This window comes from Thermobia domestica, chromosome 17, assembly GCF_964235325.1.
Source record: "Thermobia domestica chromosome 17, izTheDome1.hap1.1, whole genome shotgun sequence".
In the NCBI taxonomy this organism is placed as follows: domain Eukaryota; kingdom Metazoa; phylum Arthropoda; class Insecta; order Zygentoma; family Lepismatidae; genus Thermobia; species Thermobia domestica.
In genome coordinates this window covers 144,646,543-144,669,122 of record NC_137470.1, presented here as the reverse complement: position 1 = coordinate 144,669,122, position 22,580 = coordinate 144,646,543, and positions in this window count along the sequence as shown.

Below are 22,580 nucleotides of genomic sequence, written 5' to 3'. Positions count from 1 at the left end.
AGATGGATATCATTCGATTCGTATTAAGAAGCAGATCAATAATTCGTATGCCTTTTTCCGGAAAATTCATTCATTACGCGGGAAAATAAAAAAGATTCAGTAATTTAGGCAACAGGGACCAGTTGTCGACAGGGACGAGATGGGCATCATTCGATTTGTATTAACAAGTAGATCCATAATTCGTATGCGTTTTTCCGGAAAATTCAATTATTACCCGGGAAAATAAAAAAGATTCGGGAATTAAGACAATAAGGACCAGTTGTCAACAGGGAGGAGATGGGTATCATTCGATTCGTATTAACAAGTAGATCAATAATTCGTATGCGTTTTTTCGGAAATTTCAATTATTACCCGGGAAAATAAAAAGGATTCGGGAATTTAGAAAATAGGGACCAGCTGTCGACAAGGACGAGATGGGTATCATTCGATTCGCATTAACAAGAAGATCAACAATTAGTACGCCTTTTTCGCGAAAATTCAATTATTACCCGGGAAAATAAAAAAGATTCGGGAATTTAAGCAACAGTGACCAGCTGTTGACAGGGACGAGATGCGTATCATTCGATTCGTATTAACAAGTAGATCAATAATTCGTATGCGTTTTTCCGGAAAATTCAATTATTACCCGGGAAAATAAAAAAGATTCGGGAATTATGACAATAAGGACCAGTTGTCGACAGGGTCGAGATGGGTATCATTCGATTCGTATTAACAAGTAGATCAATAATTCGTATGCGTTTTTCCGGAAAATTCAATTATTACGCGGGAAAATAAAAAAGATTCGGGAATTTAGGCAACAGGGACCAGTTGTCGACAGGGAAGAGATGCGTATCATTCGATTCGTATTAGCAAGTAGATCAATAATTCGTATGCGTTTTTCCGGAAAATTCAATTATTACCCTGGAAAATAAAAAAGATTCGAGAATTAAGACAATAAGGACCAGTTGTCGACAGGGAGGAGAAGGGTATCATTCGATTCGTATTAACAAGTAGATCAATAATTCGTATGCGTTTTTCCAGAAAATTCAATTATTACGCGGGAAAATAAAAAAGATTCGAAAATTTAGGCAACAGGGACCAGTTGTCGACAGAGACGAGATGGGTATCATTCGATTCGTATTAACAAGTAGATCAATAATTCGTATGCGTTTTTCCGGATAATTCAATTATTACCCGGGAAAATAAAAAAGATTCGGGAATTAAGACAATAAGGACCAGTTGTCGACAGGGAGGAGATGGGTATCATTCGATTCGTATTAACAAGTAGATCAATAATTCGTATGCGTTTTTCCGGAAAATTCAATTATAACCCGGGAAAATAAAAAAAGATTCGGGAATTTAGAAAATAGGGACCAGTTGTCGACAGGGACGAGATAGGTATTATTCGATTCGTATTAACATGTAGATCAATAGTTCGTACGCCTTTTCCCTGAAAATTTAATTATTACCCGGGAAAATAAAAAAGATTCGAAAATTAAGACAATAAGGACCAGTTGTCGACAGGGAGGAGATGGGTATCATTCGATTCGTATTAACAAGTAGATCAATAATTCGTATGCGTTTTTCCGGAAAATTCAATTATTACGCGGGAAAATCAAAAAGATTCGGGAATTTAGGCAACAGGGAACCAGTTGTCGACAGGGAGGAGATGGGTATCATTCGATTCGCATTAACAAGTAGATCAATAATTCGTATGCATTTTCCCCGAAAATTCAATTATTACCCGGGAAAATAAAAAAGATTCGGGAATTTAGACAATAGAAACCAGCTGTCGACAGGGACGAGATGGGTATAATTCGATTCGTATTAACAAGTAGATCAATAATTCGTACGCCTTTTCCGCGAAAATTCAATTATTACCTGGGAAAATAAAAATAATTCGGGAATTTAGGCAACAGGGACCAGTTTTCGACAGGAACGAGATGGGTATTATTCGATTCGTATTAATAGTAGATCAATAATTCGTATGCGTTTTTCCGGAAAATTCAATTATTACCCGGGAAAATAAAAAAGATTCGAGAATTAAGACAAAAAGGACCAGTTGCCGACAAGGAGGAGATGGGTATCATTCGATTCGTATCAACAAGTAGATCAATAATTCGTATGCGTTTTTCCGGAAAATTCAATTATTACGCGGGAAAATAAAAAAGATTCGGGAATTTAGACAACAGGGACCAGTTGTCGACAGGGACGAGATGGGTATCATTCGATTCGCATTAACAAGTAGATTAATAATTCGTATGCGTTTTCCCCGAAAATTCAATTATTACCCGGGAAAATTAAAAAGATTCTGGAATTAAGACAATAGGGACCAGTTGTCGACAGGGACGAGATGGGTATCATTCGATTCGTATTAACAAGTAGATCAATAATTCGTATGCGTTTTTCCGGAAAATTCAATTATCGGGGGAAAATAAAAAAGATTCGGGAATTTAGGCAACAGGGACCAGTTGTCGACAGGGACGAGATGGGTGTCATTTGATTCGCATTAACAAGTAGATTAATAATTCGTAAGCGTTTTCCCCGAAAATTCAATTATTACCCGGGAAATTTAAAAAGATTCTGGAATTTAGACAATAGGGACCAGTTGTCGACAGGGACGAGATGGGTATCATTCGATTCGTATTAACAAGTAGATCAATAATTCGAATGCGTTTTCCCCGAAAATTCAATTATTACCCGGGAAATAAAAAAGATTCGGGAATTTAGACAATGAGCGTCAGTTGTCGACAGGGACGAAATGGATATCATTCCATACGTATTAACAAGTAGATCAATAATTCGTATGCGTTTTTCGGGAAAATTCAATTATTACGCGGGAGAATAAAAAAGATTCGGGAATTTAGGCAACAGGGCCAGTTGTCGACAGGGACGAGATGGGTATTATTCGATTCGTATTAACAAGTAGATCAATAATTCGTACGCCTTTTCCCTGAAAATTCAATTATTACCCGGGAAAATAAAAAAGATTCGGGAATTTAGGCAACAGGGACCAGTTGCCGACAGGGACGAGATGCGTATCATTCGTTTCGTATTAATAAGTAGATCAATAATTCGTACGCCTTTTCCCCGAAAATTCAATTATTACCTGGGAAAATAAAAAGGATTCGGGAATTTAGAAAATAGGGACCCGCTGTCGACAAGGACGAGATGGGTATCATTCGATTCGCATTAACAAGAAGATCAACAATTAGTACGCCTTTTTCGCGAAAATTCAATTATTACCCGGGAAAATAAAAAAGATTCGGGAATTTAAGCAACAGTGACCAGCTGTTGACAGGGACTAGATGCGTATCATTCGATTCGTATTAACAAGTAGATCAATAATTCGTATGCGTTTTTCCGGAAAATTCAATTATTACCCGGGAAAATAAAAAAGATTCGGGAATTATGACAATAAGGACCAGTTGTCGACAGGGACGAGATGGGTATCATTCGATTCGTATTAACAAGTAGATCAATAATTCGTATGCGTTTTTCCGGAAAATTCAATTATTACGCGGGAAAAAAAAAGATTCGGGAATTTAGGCAACAGGGACCAGTTGTCGACAGGGACGAGATGCGTATCATTCGATTCGTAGTAGCAAGTAGATCAATAATTCGTATGCGTTTTTCCGGAAAATTCAATTATTACCCTGGAAAATAAAAAAGATTCGAGAATTAAGACAATAAGGACCAGTTGTCGACAGGGAGGAGAAGGGTATCATTCGATTCGTATTAACAAGTAGATCAATAATTCGTATGCGTTTTTCCAGAAAATTCAATTATTACGCGGGAAAATAAAAAAAGATTCGAAAATTTAGGCAACAGGGACCAGTTGTCGACAGAGACGAGATGGGTATCATTTGATTCGTATTAACAAGTAGATCAATAATTCGTATGCGTTTTTCCGGATAATTCAATTATTACCCGGGAAAATAAAAAAGATTAGGGAATTAAGACAATAAGGACCAGTTGTCGACAGGGAGGAGATGGGTATCATTCGATTCGTATTAACAAGTAGATCAATAATTCGTATGCGATTTTCCGGAAAATTCAATTATAACCCGGGAAAATAAAAAAAGATTCGGGAATTTAGAAAATAGGGACCAGTTGTCGACAGGGACGAGATAGATATTATTCGATTCGTATTAACATGTAGATCAATAATTCGTACGCCTTTTCCCTGAAAATTCAATTATTACCCGTGAAAATAAAAAAGATTCGAAAATTAAGACAATAAGGACCAGTTGTCGACAGGGAGGAGATGGGTATCATTCGATTCGTATTAACAAGTAGATCAATAATTCGTATGCGTTTTTCCGGATAATTCAATTATTACGCGGGAAAATCAAAAAGATTCGGGAATTTAGGCAACAGGGAACCAGTTGTCGACAGGGAGGAGATGGGTATCATTCGATTCGCATTAACAAGTAGATCAATAATTCGTATGCGTTTTCCCCGAAAATTCAATTATTACCCGGGAAAATAAAAAAGATTCGGGAATTTAGACAATAGAAACCAGCTGTCGACAGGGACGAGATGGGTATAATTCGATTTGTATTAACAAGTAGATCAATAATTCGAACGCCTTTTCCGCGAAAATTCAATTATTACCTGGGAAAATAAAAATAATTCGGGAATTTAGGCAACAAGGACCAGTTTTCGACAGGGACGAGATGGGTATTATTCGATTCGTATTAATAGTAGATCAATAATTCGTATGCGTTTTTCCGGAAAATTCAATTATTACCCGGGAAAATAAAAAAGATTCGAGAATTAAGACAAAAAGGACCAGTTGCCGACAAGGAGGAGATGGGTATCATTCGATTCGTATCAACAAGTAGATCAATAATTCGTATGCGTTTTTCCGGAAAATTCAATTATCACGCGGGAAAATAAAAAATATTCGGGAATTTAGGCAACAGGGACCAGTTGTCGACAGGGACGAGATGGGTATCATTCGATTCGCATTAACAAGTAGATTAATAATTCGTATGCGTTTTCCCCGAAAATTCAATTATTACCCGGGAAAATAAAAAAGATTCGGGAATTAAGACAATAAGGACCAGTTTTCGACAAGGAGGAGATGGGTATCATTCGATTCGTATTAACAAGTAGATCAATAATTCGTATGCGTTTTTCCGGAAAATTCAATTATTACGCGGGAAAATAAAAAAGATTCGGGAATTTAGGCAACAGGGGCCAGTTGTCGACAGGGACGAGGTGCTTATCATTCGATTCGTATTAGCAAGTAGATCAATAATTCGTATGCGTTTTTCCGGAAAATTCAATTATTACCCTGGATAATAAAAAAGATTCGAGAATTAAGACAATAAGGACCAGTTGTCGACAGGGAGGAGACGGGTATCATTCGATTCGTATTAACAAGTAGATCAATAATTCGTATGCGTTTTTCCAGAAAATTCAATTATTACGCGGGAAAATAAAAACGATTCTGGAATTTAGGCAACAGGGACCAGTTGTCGACAGAGACGAGATGGGTATCATTCGATTCGTATTAACAAGTAGATCAATAATTCGTATGCGTTTTTCCGGATAATTCAATTATTACCCGGGAAAATAAAAAAGATTCGGGAATTAAGACAATAAGGACCAGTTGTCGACAGGGAGGAGAAGGGTATCATTCGATTCGTATTAACAAGTAGATCAATAATTTGTATGCGTTTTTCCAGAAAATTCAATTATTACGGGAGAAAATAAAAAAGATTCGGGAATTTAGGCAACAGGGACCAGTTGTCGACAGAGACGAGATGGGTATCATTCGATTCGTATTAACAAGTAGATCAATAATTCGTATGCGTTTTTCCAGAAAATTCAATTATTACCCGGGAAAATAAAAAAGATTCGGGAATTTAGGCAACAGGGACCAGTTGTCGACAGGGACGAGATGGGTATTATTCGATTCGTATTAATAAGTAGATCAATAATTCGTACGCCTTTTCCCCGAAAATTCAATTATTACCCGGGAAAATAAAAAAGATTCGAGAATTAAGACAAAAAGGACCAGTTGTCGACAGGGAGGAGATGCGTATCATTCGATTCGTATTAACAAGTAGATCAATAATTCGTATGCGTTTTTCCGGAAAATTCAATTATCACGCGGGAAAATAAAAAAGATTCGGGAATTTAGGCAACAGGGACCAGTTGTCGACAGGGACGAGATGGGTATCATTCGATTCGCATTAACAAGTAGATCAATAATTCGTATGCGTTTTCCCCGAAAATTCAATTATTACCCGGGAAAATTAAAAAGATTCGGGAATTTAGACAATAGGGACCAGTTGTCGACAGGGACGAGATGGGTATCATTCGATTCGTATTAACAAGTAGATCAATAATTCGTATGCGTTTTTCCGGAAAATTCAATTTTTACCCGGAAAAATAAAAAAGATTCGGGAATTAAGACAATAAGGACCAGTTGTCGACAGGGAGGAGATGGGTATCATTCGATTCGTATTAACAAGTAGATCAATAATTCGTATGCGTTTTTCCGGAAAATTCAATTATTACGCGGGAAAATAAAAAAGATTCGGGAATTTAGGCAACAGGGACCTGTTGTCGACAGGGACGAGATAGGTATCATTCGATTCGTATTAACAAGTAGATCAAAAATTCGTATGCGTTTTTCCGGAAAATTCAATTATTACCCGGGAAAATAAAAAAGATTCGGGAAAAAGACAATAAGGACCAGTTGTCGACAGGGAAGAGATGGGTATCATTCGATTCGTATTAACAAGTAGATCAATAATTCGTATGCGTTTTTCCGGAAAAATCAATTATAACCAGGGAAAATAAAAAAAGATTCGGGAATTTAGACAATAGGGACCAGTCGTCGACAGCGACGAGATGGATATTATTCGATTCCTATTAACAAGTAGATCAATAATTCGTACGCCTTTTTCCTGAAAATTCAATTATTACCCGGGAAAATAAAAAAGATTCGGGAATTAAGACAATAAGGACCAGTTGTCGACAGGTAGGAGATGGGTATCATTCGATTCGTATTAACAAGTAGATCAATAATTCGTATGGTTTTTTCTGGAAAATTCAATTATTACGCGGGAAAATAAAAAAGATTCGGGAATTTAGGCAACAGGGACCAGTTGTCGACAGGGACGAGATGAGTATCATTCGATTCGTATTAACAAGTAGATCAATAATTCGTATGCGTTTTTCCGGAAAATTCAATTATTACCCGGGAAAATAAAAAAAAGATTCGGGAATTAAGACAATAAGGACCAGTTGTCGACAGGGAGGAGATGGGTATCATTGGATTCGTATTAACAAGTAGATCAATAATTCGTATGCGTTTTTCCGGAAAATTCAATTATTACGCGGGAAAATAAAAAAGATTCGGGAATTAAGGCAAGAGGGACCAGTTGTCGACAGGGACGAGATGGGTATCATTCGATTCGCATTAACAAGTAGATCAATAATTCGTATGCGTTTTCCTCGAAAATTCAATTATTACCCGGGACAATAAAAAAGATTCGGGAATTTAGACAATAGGGACAGTTGTCGACAGGGACGAGATGGGTATCATTCGATTCGTATTAACAAGTAGATCAATAATTCGTATGCGTTTTCCCCGAAAATTCAATTATTACCCGGGAAAATAAAAAAGATTCGGGAATTTAGACAATAGGGATCAGTTGTCGACAGGGACGAGATGGACATCACTCCATACGTATTAACAAGTAGATCAATAATTCGTATGCCTTTTTCCCGAAAATTCAATTATTACCCGGGAAAATAAAAAAGATTCGGGAATTTAGGCAACAGGGACCAGTTGTCTACAGGGACGAGATGGATATCATTCGATTCGTATTAACAAGCAGATCAATAATTCGTATGCGTTTTTCCGGAAAATTCAATTATTACGCGGGAAGATAAAAAAGATTCGGGAATTTAGGCAACAGGGACCAGTTGTCGACAGGGACGAGATGGGTATCATTCGATTCGTATTAACAAGTAGATCAATAATTCGTATGCGTTTTTCCGGAAAATTCAATTATTACCCGGGAAAATAAAAAAGATTCGGGAATTAAGACAATAAGGATCAGTTGTCGACAGGGAGGTGATGGGTATCATTCGTTTCGTATTAACAAGTAGATCAATAATTCGTATGCGTTTTTCCGGAAAAGTCAATTATTACGCGGGAAAATAAAAAAGATTCGGGAATTTAGGCAACAGGCACCAGTTGTCGACACGGACGAGATGGGTATCATTCGAATCGTATTAACAAGTAGATTAATAATTCGTATGCGTTTTTCCGGAAAATTGAATTATTACCCGGGAAAATAAAAAAGATTCGGGAATTAAGACAATAAGGACCAGTTGTCGACAGGGAGGAGATGGGAGTCATTCGATTCGTATTAACAAGTAGATCAATAATTCGTATGCGTTTTTCCGGAAAAATCAATTATAACCCGGGAAAATAAAAAAAGATTCGGGAATTTAGACAACAAGGACCAGTTGTCGACAGCGACGAGAAGGGTATTATTCGGTTTGTATGAACAAGTAGATCAATAATTCGTACGCCTTTTTCCTGAAAATTCAATTATTACCCGGGAAAATAAAAAAGATTCGGAAATTTAGGCAACAGGGACCAGTTGCCGACAGGGACGAAATGCGTATCATTCGATTCGTATTAACAAGTAGATCAATAATTCGTATGCGTTTTTCCGGAAAATTCAATTATTACCCGGGAAAATAAAAAAAAGATTCGGGAATTAAGACAATAAGGACCAGTTGTCGACAGGGAGGAGATGGGTATCATTGGATTCGTATTAACAAGTAGATCAATAATTCGTATGCGTTTTTCCGGAAAATTCAATTATTACGCGGGAAAATAAAAAAGATTCGGGAATTAAGGCAAGAGGGACCAGTTGTCGACAGGGACGAGATGGGTATCATTCGATTCGCATTAACAAGTAGATCAATAATTCGTATGCGTTTTCCTCGAAAATTCAATTATTACCCGGGAAAATAAAAAAGATTCGGGAATTTAGACAATAGGGACAGTTGTCGACAGGGACGAGATGGGTATCATTCGATTCGTATTAACAAGTAGATCAATAATTCGTATGCGTTTTCCCCGAAAATTCAATTATTACCCGGGAAAATAAAAAAGATTCGGGAATTTAGACAATAGGGATCAGTTGTCGACAGGGACGAGATGGACATCACTCCATACGTATTAACAAGTAGATCAATAATTCGTATGCCTTTTTCCCGAAAATTCAATTATTACCCGGGAAAATAAAAAAGATTCGGGAATTTAGGCAACAGGGACCAGTTGTCTACAGGGACGAGATGGATATCATTCGATTCGTATTAACAAGCAGATCAATAATTCGTATGCGTTTTTCCGGAAAATTCAATTATTACGCGGGAAGATAAAAAAGATTCGGGAATTTAGGCAACAGGGACCAGTTGTCGACAGGGACGAGATGGGTATCATTCGATTCGTATTAACAAGTAGATCAATAATTCGTATGCGTTTTTCCGGAAAATTCAATTATTACCCGGGAAAATAAAAAAGATTCGGGAATTAAGACAATAAGGATCAGTTGTCGACAGGGAGGTGATGGGTATCATTCGTTTCGTATTAACAAGTAGATCAATAATTCGTATGCGTTTTTCCGGAAAAGTCAATTATTACGCGGGAAAATAAAAAAGATTCGGGAATTTAGGCAACAGGCACCAGTTGTCGACACGGACGAGATGGGTATCATTCGAATCGTATTAACAAGTAGATTAATAATTCGTATGCGTTTTTCCGGAAAATTGAATTATTACCCAGGAAAATAAAAAAGATTCGGGAATTAAGACAATAAGGACCAGTTGTCGACAGGGAGGAGATGGGAGTCATTCGATTCGTATTAACAAGTAGATCAATAATTCGTATGCGTTTTTCCGGAAAAATCAATTATAACCCGGGAAAATAAAAAAAGATTCGGGAATTTAGACAATAAGGACCAGTTGTCGACAGCGACGAGATGGGTATTATTCGATTTGTATGAACAAGTAGATCAATAATTCGTACGCCTTTTTCCTGAAAATTCAATTATTACCCGGGAAAATAAAAAAGATTCGGAAATTTAGGCAACAGGGACCAGTTGCCGACAGGGACGAAATGCGTATCATTCGATTCGTATTAACAAGTAGATCAAAAATTCGTATGCCTTTTTCCCGAAAATTATATTATTACCCGAAAAAATAAAACGATTCGGGAATTTAGGCAACAGGGACAAGTTGTCGACAGGGACGAGATGGATATCATTCGATTCGTATTAAGAAGCAGATCAATAATTCGTATGCGTTTTTCCGGAAAATTCAATCATTACGCGGGAAAATAAAAAAGATTCGGTAATTTAGGCAACAGGGACCAGTTGTCGACAGGGACGAGATGGGTATCATTCGATTTGTATTAACAAGTAGATCAATAATTCGTATGCGTTTTTCCGGAAAATTCAATTATTACCCGGGAAAATAAAAAAGATTCGGGAATTAAGACAATAAGGACCAGTTGTCGACAGGGACGAGATGGGCTTCATTCGATTCGCATTAACAAGTAGATCAATAATTCGTATGCGTTTTTCCGGAAAATTCAATTATTACCCGGGAAAATAAAAAAGATTCGGGAATTAAGACATTAAGGACCAGTTGTCGACAGGGAGGAGATGGGTATCATTCGATTCGTATTAACAAGTAGATCAATAATTCGTACGCCTTTTCCCTGAAAATTCAATTATTACCCGGGAAAATAAAACAGATTCGGGAATTTAGGCAACAGGGACCAGTTGCCGACAGGGACGAGATGCGTATCGTTCGATTCGTATTAATAAGTAGATCAATAATTCGTACGCCTTTTCCCCGAAAATTCAATTATTACCCGGGAAAATAAAAGGATTCGGGAATTTAGAAAATAGGGACCAGCTGTCGACAGGGACGAGATGGGTATCATTCGATTCGCATTAACAAGTAGATCAATAATTCGTACGCCTTTTCCGCGAAAATTCAATTATTACCCGCGAAAATAAAAAAGATTCTGGAATTTAGGCAACAGGGACCAGTTGTCGACAGGGACGAGATGGGTATCATTCGATTCGTATTAACAAGTAGATCAATAATTCGTATGCGTTTTTCCGGAAAATTCAATTATTACCCGGGAAAATAAAAAAGATTCGGGAATTAAGACAATAAGGACCAGTTGTCGACAGGGAGGAGATGGGTATCATTTGATTCGTATTGACAAGTAGATCAATAATTCGTATGCGTTTTTTCTGAAAATTCAATTATTACGCGGGAAAATAAAAAAGATTCGGGAATTAAGACAATAAGGACCAGTTGTCGACAGGGAGGAAATGCGTATCATTCGATTCGTATTAACAAGTAGATCAATAATTCGTACGCCTTTTCCGCGAAAATTCAATTATTACCCGGGAAAATAAAAAGTATTCGGGAATTAAGACAATAAGGACCAGTTGTCGACAAAGAGGAGATGGGTATCATCCTATTCGTATTAACAAGTAGATCAATAATTCGTATGCGTTTTTACGGAAAATTCAATTGTTACGCGGGAAAATAAAAAAGATTCGGGAATTTAGGCAACAGGGACCCGTTGTCGACAGGGACGAGATGGGTATTATTCGATTCGTATTTACAAGTAGATCAATAATTCGTATGCGTTTTTCCGGAAAATTCAATTATTACCCGGAAAAATAAAAAAGATTCGGGAATTAAGACAATAAAGACCAGTTGTCGACAGTGAGGAGATGGGTATCATTCGATTCGTATTAACAAGTAGATCAATAATTCGTATGCGTTTTTCAGGAAAATTCAATTATTACGCGGGAAAATAAAAAAGATTCGGGAATTTAGGCAACAGGGACCAGTTGTCGACAGGGACGAGATGGGTATCATTCGATTCGTATTAACAAGTAGATCAATAATTCGTATGCGTTTTTCAGGAAAATTCAATTATTACCCGGGAAAATAAAAATGATTCGGGAATTTAGACAATAGGGATCAGCTGTCGACAGGGACGAGATGGGTATAATTCGATTCGTGTTAACAAGTAGATCAATAATTCGTTAGGCTTTTCCGCGAAAATTCAATTATTACCCGGGAAAATAAAAACTATTCGGGAATTAAGACAATAAGAACCAGTTGTCGACAAAGAGGAGATGGGTATCATTCGATTCGTATTAACAAGTAGATCAATAATTCGTATGCGTTTTTCCGGAAAATTCAATTATTACGCGGGAAAATAAAAAAGATTCGGGAATTCAGGCAACAGGGACCAGTTGTCGACAGGGACGAGATGGGTATCATTCGATTCGCATTAACAAGTAGATCAATAATTCGTATGCGTTTTCCCCGAAAATTCAATTATTACCCAGGAAAATAAAAAAGATTCGGGAATTTAGACAGTAGTGACCAGTTGTCGACAGGGACGAGATGGGTATCACTCGATTCGTATTAACAAGTAGATCAATAATTCGTATGCGTTTTTCCGAAAAATTGAATTATTACCCAGGAAAATAAAAAAGATTCGGGAATTAAAGCAATAAGGACTTATTGTCGACAGGGAGGGGATGGGTATCATTCGATTCGTATTAACAAGTAGATCAATAATTCGTATGCGTTTTTCCGGAAAATTCAATTATTACGCGGGAAAATAAAAAAGATTCGGGAATTTAGGCAACAGGGACCAGTTGTCGACAGGGACGAGATGGGTATCATTCGATTCGTATTAACAAGTAGATCAATAATTCGTATGCATTTTTCCGGAAAATTCAATTATTACCCGGGAAAAAAAAAGATGCGGGAAGTAAGACAATAAAAACCAGCTGTCGACAGGGAGGAGATGGGTATCATTCGATTCGTATTAACAAGTAGATCAATAATTCGTATGCGTTTTTCCAGAAAATTCAATTATTTCGCGGGAAAATAAATAAGATTCGGGAATTTAGGCAACAAGGACCAGTTGTCGACAGGGACGAGATGGGTATCATTCGATTCACATTAACAAGTAGATCAATAATTCGTATGCGTTTTCCCCGAAAATTCAATTATTACCCGAGAAAATAAAAAAGATTCGGGAATTTAGAAAATACGGATCAGTTGTCGAAAGGGACGAGATGAATATCATTCCATTCGTATTAACAAGTAGATCAATAATTCGTTAGCCTTTTTTCCGAAAATTCAATTATTACCCGGGAAAATAAAAAAGATTCGGGAATTAAGACAATAAGGACCAGTTGTCGGCAGGGAGGAGATGGATATCATTCGATTCGTATTAACAAGTAGATCAATAATTCGTATGCGTTTTTCCGGAAAATTTAATTATTACGCGAGAAAATAAAAAAGATTCTGGAATTAAGGCAACAGGGACCAGTTGTCGACAGGGACGAGATAGGTATCTTTCGATTCGCATTAACAAGTGGATCAATAATTCGTATGCGTTTTCCCCGAAGATTCAATTATTACCCGGGAAAATAAAAAAGATTCGGGAATTTAGACAATAGGGACAGTTGTCGACAGGGACGAGATGGGTATGATTCGATTCGTGTTAACAAGTAGATCAATAATTCGTATGCGTTTTCCCCGAAAATTCAATTATTACCCTGGAAAATAAAAAAGGTTCGGGAATTTAGACAATAAAGATCAGTTGTCGACAGGGACGAGATGGATATCATTCCATACGTATTAACAAGTGGATCAATAATTCGTATGCCTTTTTCCCGAAAATTCAATTATTACCAGGGAAAATAAAAAAGATTCGGGAATTTAGACTATACGGATCAGTTGTCGACAGGGACGAGATGGATATCATTCCATTAGTAATTACAAGTAGATCAATAATTCGTAAGCCTTTTTCCCGAAAATTCAATTATTACCCGGGAAAATAAAAAAGATTCGGGAATTAAGACAATAAGGACCAGTTGTCGACAGGGAGGAGATGGGTATCATTCGATTCGTATTAACAAGTAGATCCATAATTCGTATGCGTTTTTCGGGAAAATTCAATTATTACGCGGGAAAATAAAAAAGATTCGGGAATTAAGACAATAAGGACCAGTTGTCGACAGGGACGAGACGGGTATCATTCGATTCGTATTAACAAGTAGATCAATAATTCGTATGCGTTTTTCCGGAAAATTCAATTATTACGCGGGAAAATAAAAAAGATTCGGGAATTTAGGCAACAGGGACCAGTTGCCGACAGGGACGAGATGGGTATCATTCGATTCGTATTAACAAGTAGATCAATAATTCGTATGCGTTTTTCCGGAAAATTCAATTATTACCCGGGAAAAAAAGGTTCGGGAATTAAGACCAAAAGGACCAGTTGTGGACAGGGAGGAGATCGGTATCATTCGATTCGTATTAACAAGTAGATCAATAATTCGTTTGCGTTTTTCCAGAAAATTCAATTATTACGCGGGAAAAAAAAAGATTCCGGAATTAAGACGATAAGGATTAGTTGTCGACAGGGAGGACATGCGTATCATTCGATTCGTATTAACAAGTAGATCAATAATTCGTATGCGTTTTTCTGGAAAATTCAATTATTACCCGGGAAAATAAAAAAGATTCGGGAATTTAGACAATAGGGATCAGCTGTCGACAGGGACGAGATGGGTATAATTCGATTCGTATTAACAAGTAGATCAATAATTCGTACGCCTTTTCCGCGAAAATTCAATTATTACCCGGGAAAATAAAAAAGATTCGGGAATTTACTCAACAGGGACCTGTTGTCGACAGCGACGAGATGGATATCATTCGATTCGTATTAAAGAGTAGATCAATAATTCGTATGCGTTTTTCAGGAAAATTCAATTATTACGCGGGAAAATAAAAAAGATTCGGGAATTTAGGCAACAGGGACCAGTTGTCGACAGGGAGGAGATGGGTATCATTCGATTCGTATTAACAAGTAGATCAATAATTCGTATGCGTTTTTCCGGAAAATTCAATTATTACCCGGGAAACAAAAGGTTCGGGAATTAAGACCAAAAGGACCAGTTGTCGACAGGGAGGAGGTCGGTATCATTCGATTCGTATTAACAAGTAGATCAATAATTAGTATGCGTTTTTCCGGAAAATTCAATTATTACGCGGGAAAATAAAAAAGATTCGGGAATTAAGACAATAAGGACCAGTTGTCGACAGGGAGGAAATGCGTATCATTCGATTCGTATTAACAAGTAGATCAATAATTCGTACGCCTTTTCCGCGAAAATTCAATTATTACCCGGGAAAATAAAAAGTATTCGGGAATTAAGACAATAAGGACCAGTTGTCGACAAAGAGGAGATGGGTATCATTCGATTCGTATTAACAAATAGATCAATAATTCGTATGCGTTTTTCCGGAAAATTCAATTATTACGCTGGAAAATAAAAAAGATTCGGGAATTTAGGCAACAGGGACCAGTTGTCGACAGGGACGAGATGGGTATCATTCGATTCGCATTAACAAGTAGATCAATAATTCGTATACGTTTTCCCCGAAAATTCAATTATTACCCAGGAAAATAAAAAAGATTCGGGAATTTAGACAATAAGGACCAGTTGTCGACAGGGAGGAGATGGGTATCATTCGATTCGTATTAACAAGTTGTCGCATATATGAGGAATTCACCGGTTCTGTTAAATATAATGCGCAAACGCGGTTTGTAAAATAACTGAACTTATTTTTCCTCGCAACTAAAGAGCATAAAGGTTTTATTGCCAACTGTCTTATATGCAAGGCATATTTCAAGACCTAATCGCAAAAAGTGCAATTCATCCTGGAAGAGAAAAACACAAGAAAATATCCAATAGCTTCCACACATCACATTCACTTATGTGCACTGCACAATTTAACCTTGTCTAATAAAAAGAGTAATTTCTTGAAATAATCAAAAAAAAACATTTTAAACTTCAAACAATTTATTATAATTTAACAAAGTTATTATTTTTTTTCAGGAGGAGAGAAGACTTCTAGTAAGGTTAATTATCTTTCAGAAACAAAAATTTAATGTAGTAATATATCAAATTGCAAATGGTAAAGTTCCACTGTTATCGTGCTTGAAATTCCAAAAATATCAACTTTAACAATCTTTAGTTCGGAATTCATTCACTCAGTTTTTAATTTTTAAGATACTTTTATCGCTTAAGTTATAATCACTTTCATTCAACATTCAGTGCAGTGTACATCCAACTAATATCTACAAAAATATTATAAAATTCAATACTTACCAAAACTCAGAAGTTACGTACTTACTTCCGTGTTATAGAAGAAATGGATTGCCAAATTTGACTCAACTCACATACAACTCTTTCACACAATTATTTATGTATATCTTTTAAATCAGAAGTTTCAAAGCAATTAATTTTAAGGAACTATTGTGCACGACTCATTTTAATTAAGTCAAATGAACCGGATTTAATTTGCATATGGATTTAAGTAAATTTATGTTTCACAACCAGTTTATAATTTCTAACCCAAACAACAAAACCTAAGTTTAATTTCCCCTTTATCTGAAGAAATTACTTCTTGTATTTTCTAACCGTTTTTAACTACAGTCAATTACTCCCTTCTTTACCACCCTTACCGTTTTTTCAAGTTTTTAGTACTATATTTAATCTGGTTTTAATCAAAAAACGTATTAGTTTTAAGGAATAATAATTCCCTTTTTAAAAATCTTAACCACTTTGAAAAATTTTTACGCACAAAATTGCAAAAAGAGAATGAAAACAACTAAGTTTAACAAGAAAATACCCGTTCTTCAACGTGAGTCGAATAACATTACCTACGTCTTTATCTTTCTATTATTCATAGCAGTTTTACCTAATATTTTATAATGACAAATTTTAAGCACCTGATTTTTTACTCTCGAATATTTAAATTGCATTAATTTCACTAAGCAAGTTTCATTCTAGGACAAAAATCATCCTTTTAAATCGGTCTTGTCAAATTAATCCCTTTGTTTGACCTAATTGAAGAAGCCATTTAAAGAATTTTTGTTAAAAAGAAGTAATTTCAACGTATTTAGTTTCAAGCTAATTTTAGATTTTTAGTTACGTGTTATAATTTTATGCACTCCATTTTTCTTCTTTCCATTTTAACTTAGCACTCACAGACACAGCATGACGGAAGCCAAAAACACACTTCGTGTAACGAAAAACACGTAACAGAAGACCATCTGCTCTTATTCGATGTTACTTTCCCTTATGAACAAACAACAGGTACGGCACTCGAAAGCCGCGGGGAAGAGAAGGCGTGGTCAAGCACACCAAGCAGTGAGACTACTACTGCTGCCATCTCTTATTGAATAAGCAAAACATTACCACTTGCAATAAGATTCACAAACTTTTTTTTTTTTTTTTTAACTTCCACTTTTTAATGTGACTACACGTCACAACCTCTCTCCTGCCCAATAAAAATTTTTATATATGTAACAAGAAAAATTTTTATAACAATAACAACTTCAAGATGAACATTTCAAAAATATATATATATCTATAGATAACTTTAATATCTGAAAGTCTGTCTTATTTTTTTTTTCTCGTTTAAATTTTTTAAAGATTCAATTTTCAAATTAATTTTGATAAATTTTGAAGTCGACTTCATTCTCAAATCCTTGAATCTTCATCCTTGGTACCAAGTTTAACAAAACATTCCACAGGACAACCAATACAATGAGGCGAATGCAATTCTGCATCAGCTCCAAATTGACAGACACATGAAAAACAAACAGGAAATGAATACATGACTAGGACACTCACACCTCATCAAGGACCAGCCTCTGTGAAAATATTAAGAAACAATATAATAAAAATATTTACAAAACATATATACATTATTATATACATAAACTTAAATTTATTGGATAGGTCGGAGATGATAATTATAAGCATTTTACTACTAGCAATACTGAAGGAATCTTCTTAACCTTTTATTCTTTATTCCTTACCCTTTACATAATTTGTATCAGACAATAATTACAACGTAACTGGTTGCTAACCTATCACAACAAACCCATATTTTAATAGTTATTTTACAAATCTGAGCACAACTCAATTCTGATTTCTTCTAGGAAAGAATTTTTTCACGTCAGATACATGGACCCTTCTTTTTATGTTTACATCAGAAACATCTTCAACTAACAAAGTGTTAGTTGTAAGAAAACGAATTATCTTAAATGGGCCCACCCATACATAAGAAAGACTCTTGGCAAATTTATCTTTTAAGGAAGATTTTGCATGATTTTTAATCAAAACTTGATCTCCAATTTCAAGATTTATTTCTTTTCTATTTTTCTCAAATAATATTCTACGTTTCTCCCAACTTTTTCTCATGTTCTCCATAGCTTTCACCCAAACCTCTTTCTGATTTCCCCCATCAATGTTTGAATCTGATATTTTCCATCTAGCTTCTAATGGACTAAGCAGAGGACGACCTAAAAATATTTCTGAAGGAACAGCCTTCATACCTTCATGTTCACACAAATTCATACTGAACTGTAATTCTTCCAAAAAATAACTCCATCTGTCTTGACATTCAGCGAAATATGATTTCATACTCACTTTCAAAGTTTTCACATAACGTTCAGCAATATTCGCCTCCGGGTGATACGGACTCAATTTTATGTGTTTCATCCCCAAACTGAAGCAGAATCTTTCAAATATTTCCGATGTGAAGACGGAAGCGTTATCCGTTGAAATAGTTTCAATAAATCCATACTTAATGAACAACGAATAAAGTCGATCACAAATTAATTTTGAATTTAATTTTCTTAACTTTTCAAGCATAACAAAACGCGAACAATTATCAACTACAATTAATATAAATGAAAACCCATTAGACTTAGGTAGGGGCCCTATAAGATCTATCATCCAATTAGCATTTACCCTTGTTTCTACTACTGAACCCAAGCGTCCCATTTTTGCTACATTAGAAGGTTTAGATTTTTGACAAGTCTCACAAGATCTAACATAGTTTTTTACATCATCTACTACCTGGTCCCAAGTAAACCTTTTCAGGATTTTCCTTAACGTTCTCTGCATCCCAGAATGTCCCCCCGTTAATTTTTCTTGGTGAAAATATTCTAAAATATATGACTTTAAGGCAGAAGGAACAACAATCTTCATAGGTACTCTTGCAGCTCGTGTTCTTTTTAACAAAAAACCATTATGGAAATCATAACCTTCAACAGGATTACCTTCTTCAAAACTTTCTATTATATGCTGTAATTGCGGATCCTTACGTTGATAGTTTTGAAGTGGTTCCTTAAGGTATGGTAAATTCCAAATATTTATACAAGAGATATATTTATTCAGAAGATGCAGTCCAACTATCTCCTTTTGCATTTCAAAATTATAAGGGTCATACACCCTTGAAAGAACGTCAGCTACAAGGTTCTCCTTGGTTCCAATATGATGAATCTTAAAGGAGAATTGAGACAATTGTTCAACCATTGAGCCATATTTTAGGAGTCTCTTAGGATTATTAGTTATCCAAGATAACGCCCTATTATCCGTATAAATATCAAATTCTCGAAAAAGATAATGTTTGAAACGTAGAATAGTTTTAACTAAACTTATAAATTCTAGTTCATAAATCGACCTATGTCGGTCAGCTTCCGAGAGCCTTTTAGAGAAAAACCCAACAGGTTTTAATTCATTATTTTCAGTATATTGTGAAATTACCCCTCCAATTCCACGAGTTGAAGAATCTATATGAATCACAAACCTTTTATTTAAATCTGGACTTTTTAGGACAACATTTTCTGAAAACAGTCTTTTTATTTCGTCAAAAGCATCTTGCTGTAACTTTCCCCAAACAAAAGGTTTCTTTACAGATCTAAGTTCTGAAATAGGAGCAATAATATCTTGAAAACCAGATATAAATCGAGCATAAAATTGCATTAACCCACATATTTTTTGAACTCCTTTTCTAGTTTTAGGAGGTGGTAATTTTATTATTGCATCAATCCTACTCTGATCCATTTGAATTTCATTTCCATCTACAATGAACCCTAAATACATTAATTTCTTTTTAAAGAAAAAGGATTTAGTTGGAGAGATAGTAAGACCAACTTTTCGCAAACGCTCAAGAACTAACCTTATCATTTTCATATGTTCTTCTTTTGTTTCGTGGGCAAGCAAGACGTCATCAAAGTAAGAATAAACGCCCTTGTCCTCTAAATCCCCCAAAACATCTCTCATACATTTGGCCAAAACACTCGAACCAATTTTTATTCCAGCCGGTAATTTACAATATTGATAAGATCCAAAAGGAGTAACTATTGTAGTGAGGTCTCTGCTGTCCTCATCTACCTCAATTTGAAAATATGCCTTAGATAAATCAATTTTACTGAAAAATTTACACCCTGTAACATTTCCTAAACATTCCTCCATGTTAGGAATAGGATATAAGTAATCTGCCAAGATATTATTAAGTTTTATGTAGTTAGCAACTAGACGAAAAGATCCATCTCTATTCTTAACAATAAAGCAAGTACTGCCATAATTTGAATGGTCTACTTCTTTTAGAACACCCTGTTCAACTAACTCTTTAATAACCTTAACAAAATTTTCACGCTTATCACGAGGTACTGGAAAAGGATTCTCTTTTATAAATTTGTTTTCCCTCAAATATAATTTACATTTATAGCCTTTAAGACACCCAATTCTTTTACTAATAATATCAGCATATTCAGATTTTATTTCATTTATAAAATCTCTAACATCAGTTTCAATCCAATCGGTCTCATCCGAATACTCGTCTTCTTTCTTTAAGGACTCTTGCTTTAATTCAATATGAGTTTCCGACGATGTTGATAAATCTCCACGTAACTGTCCAGTAAGTCTATTAAAACGAAGTTCAAATTCTTCCTCAAAACTATCTGTCCACTCACTCTGATGATTATGTCCACCACTCGACGTAACATATGCCATCGATGAATCATTCGCAGTTTGCGAAGACACACTACGCTTATTTTCAATTCTATCAACCAAACCCTTTGATCCAGATGATGTTGCACCATGATAATGCACCTCCTCACTACTATCACCAACTCCCAATTTAAATAAATTCTCAGGTCTATTCAAATTTTCAAATACAGGAGAGGTAGTCCCACAAAGCTTCTCCGGTAAAATACTCTTAATTTGAGTATTTAAACCAGAAGGACAAGATCTTCCACGCAGATATACGCACACCAAGTTTGACGGATGCACCACCTTATCTTTCGATGTTACAGTCTCTCGAACCTCTGGATCATCTATCCAACACAAACTAGCGGATCTCCCAGTATCTTTGTAAATTAATTTTTCATCGCACAAATCAATTATGGCATTAACCACAGTTAAATATGGCACCCCTAATAGAATGTCACATGGTAAACTATCCACCACAATGAATGACACAGTATTTCTCATCCCTGCTATTTCGACTTGAAGAGTAATCACGAGGTTACTAATAAGTTGTTTCCCATTTGCCAAGTCCACTTTAACTGGATCACATTGCTGACTTACAATTCCCCTATTACTAAGATTCTTGTCCAAAAACTCTTTACTGGACAAATTTAATGATGATCCTGAATCTACACAAAGGGCTACACGAAGACCATTTACTTTGCCAAAAACAAATGATGCGGATTTTCCTTGAATATTGGCCGGCACCACTCTTCTATTTGACCGTTTATTGAAATCTGAGTCAGAGGTTTTATAACTATTATAATTATAACCTTGTTTTGAATTTCCATTATCGAAATTTAATTTTTTATCATCATTCCTAAACTGTTGTTTCGAAGGACAAAAGTTACCAAATTTTTGAAATTTTCTATCGCCATTAATCTTATTCCCTTTGTTTCCACCATAGTTTCCATTCATCGAAGAATTTCTAAAATAATTTCCCTGATTTGAGCTTGACTTCCTAACATCAGGTCGAAACTCGAACCCGGTACCACCTTGAGTTGACATAGTCAACATATTACTACCTTTATTTCCAGAAAAAATCTGTTTCTCATTTCTTGATTTAGAGTTAAATTTCAAAAATTCTAATTTAGAACGCTTATACAGATTATATGTTTCAACTCGTTGTTCCAATTCATTTAATGTCCTAGGCCAATTATTACCAAAACATTTAAATCGGTAACTAGGATGTATACCATGTAAGATTATAGAAACGATATCAAACTCAGTTGAACCAACTCCCAAAACTTTAGCTGAATGAGAGATACTATTAATAAATACCATAACATCTTCATTTAATCTCATACATCTGTATACTCTTTCCGAAATAAGCTTTGACCTAGCATTCATAGACACAAATCTGTAAAAGATCTTATTTCTAACATCATTCCATCCCAACTGAAGGCGAATACATGACCTAATTTCTTCCAACAGAAGACCTCTAGTTTTAGTTGTAATTGCAAATAAAATTAATTTCAAGGGAAATTCATAAGTTTCTATTAACTCGTTTAAAGTTACCAAAAGCTCAAACACAAGGACACTATCTGAACCATCAATGTTTTTTAAATGACCAATCCTTTCGTTTAAATTCTGGGTAATTTT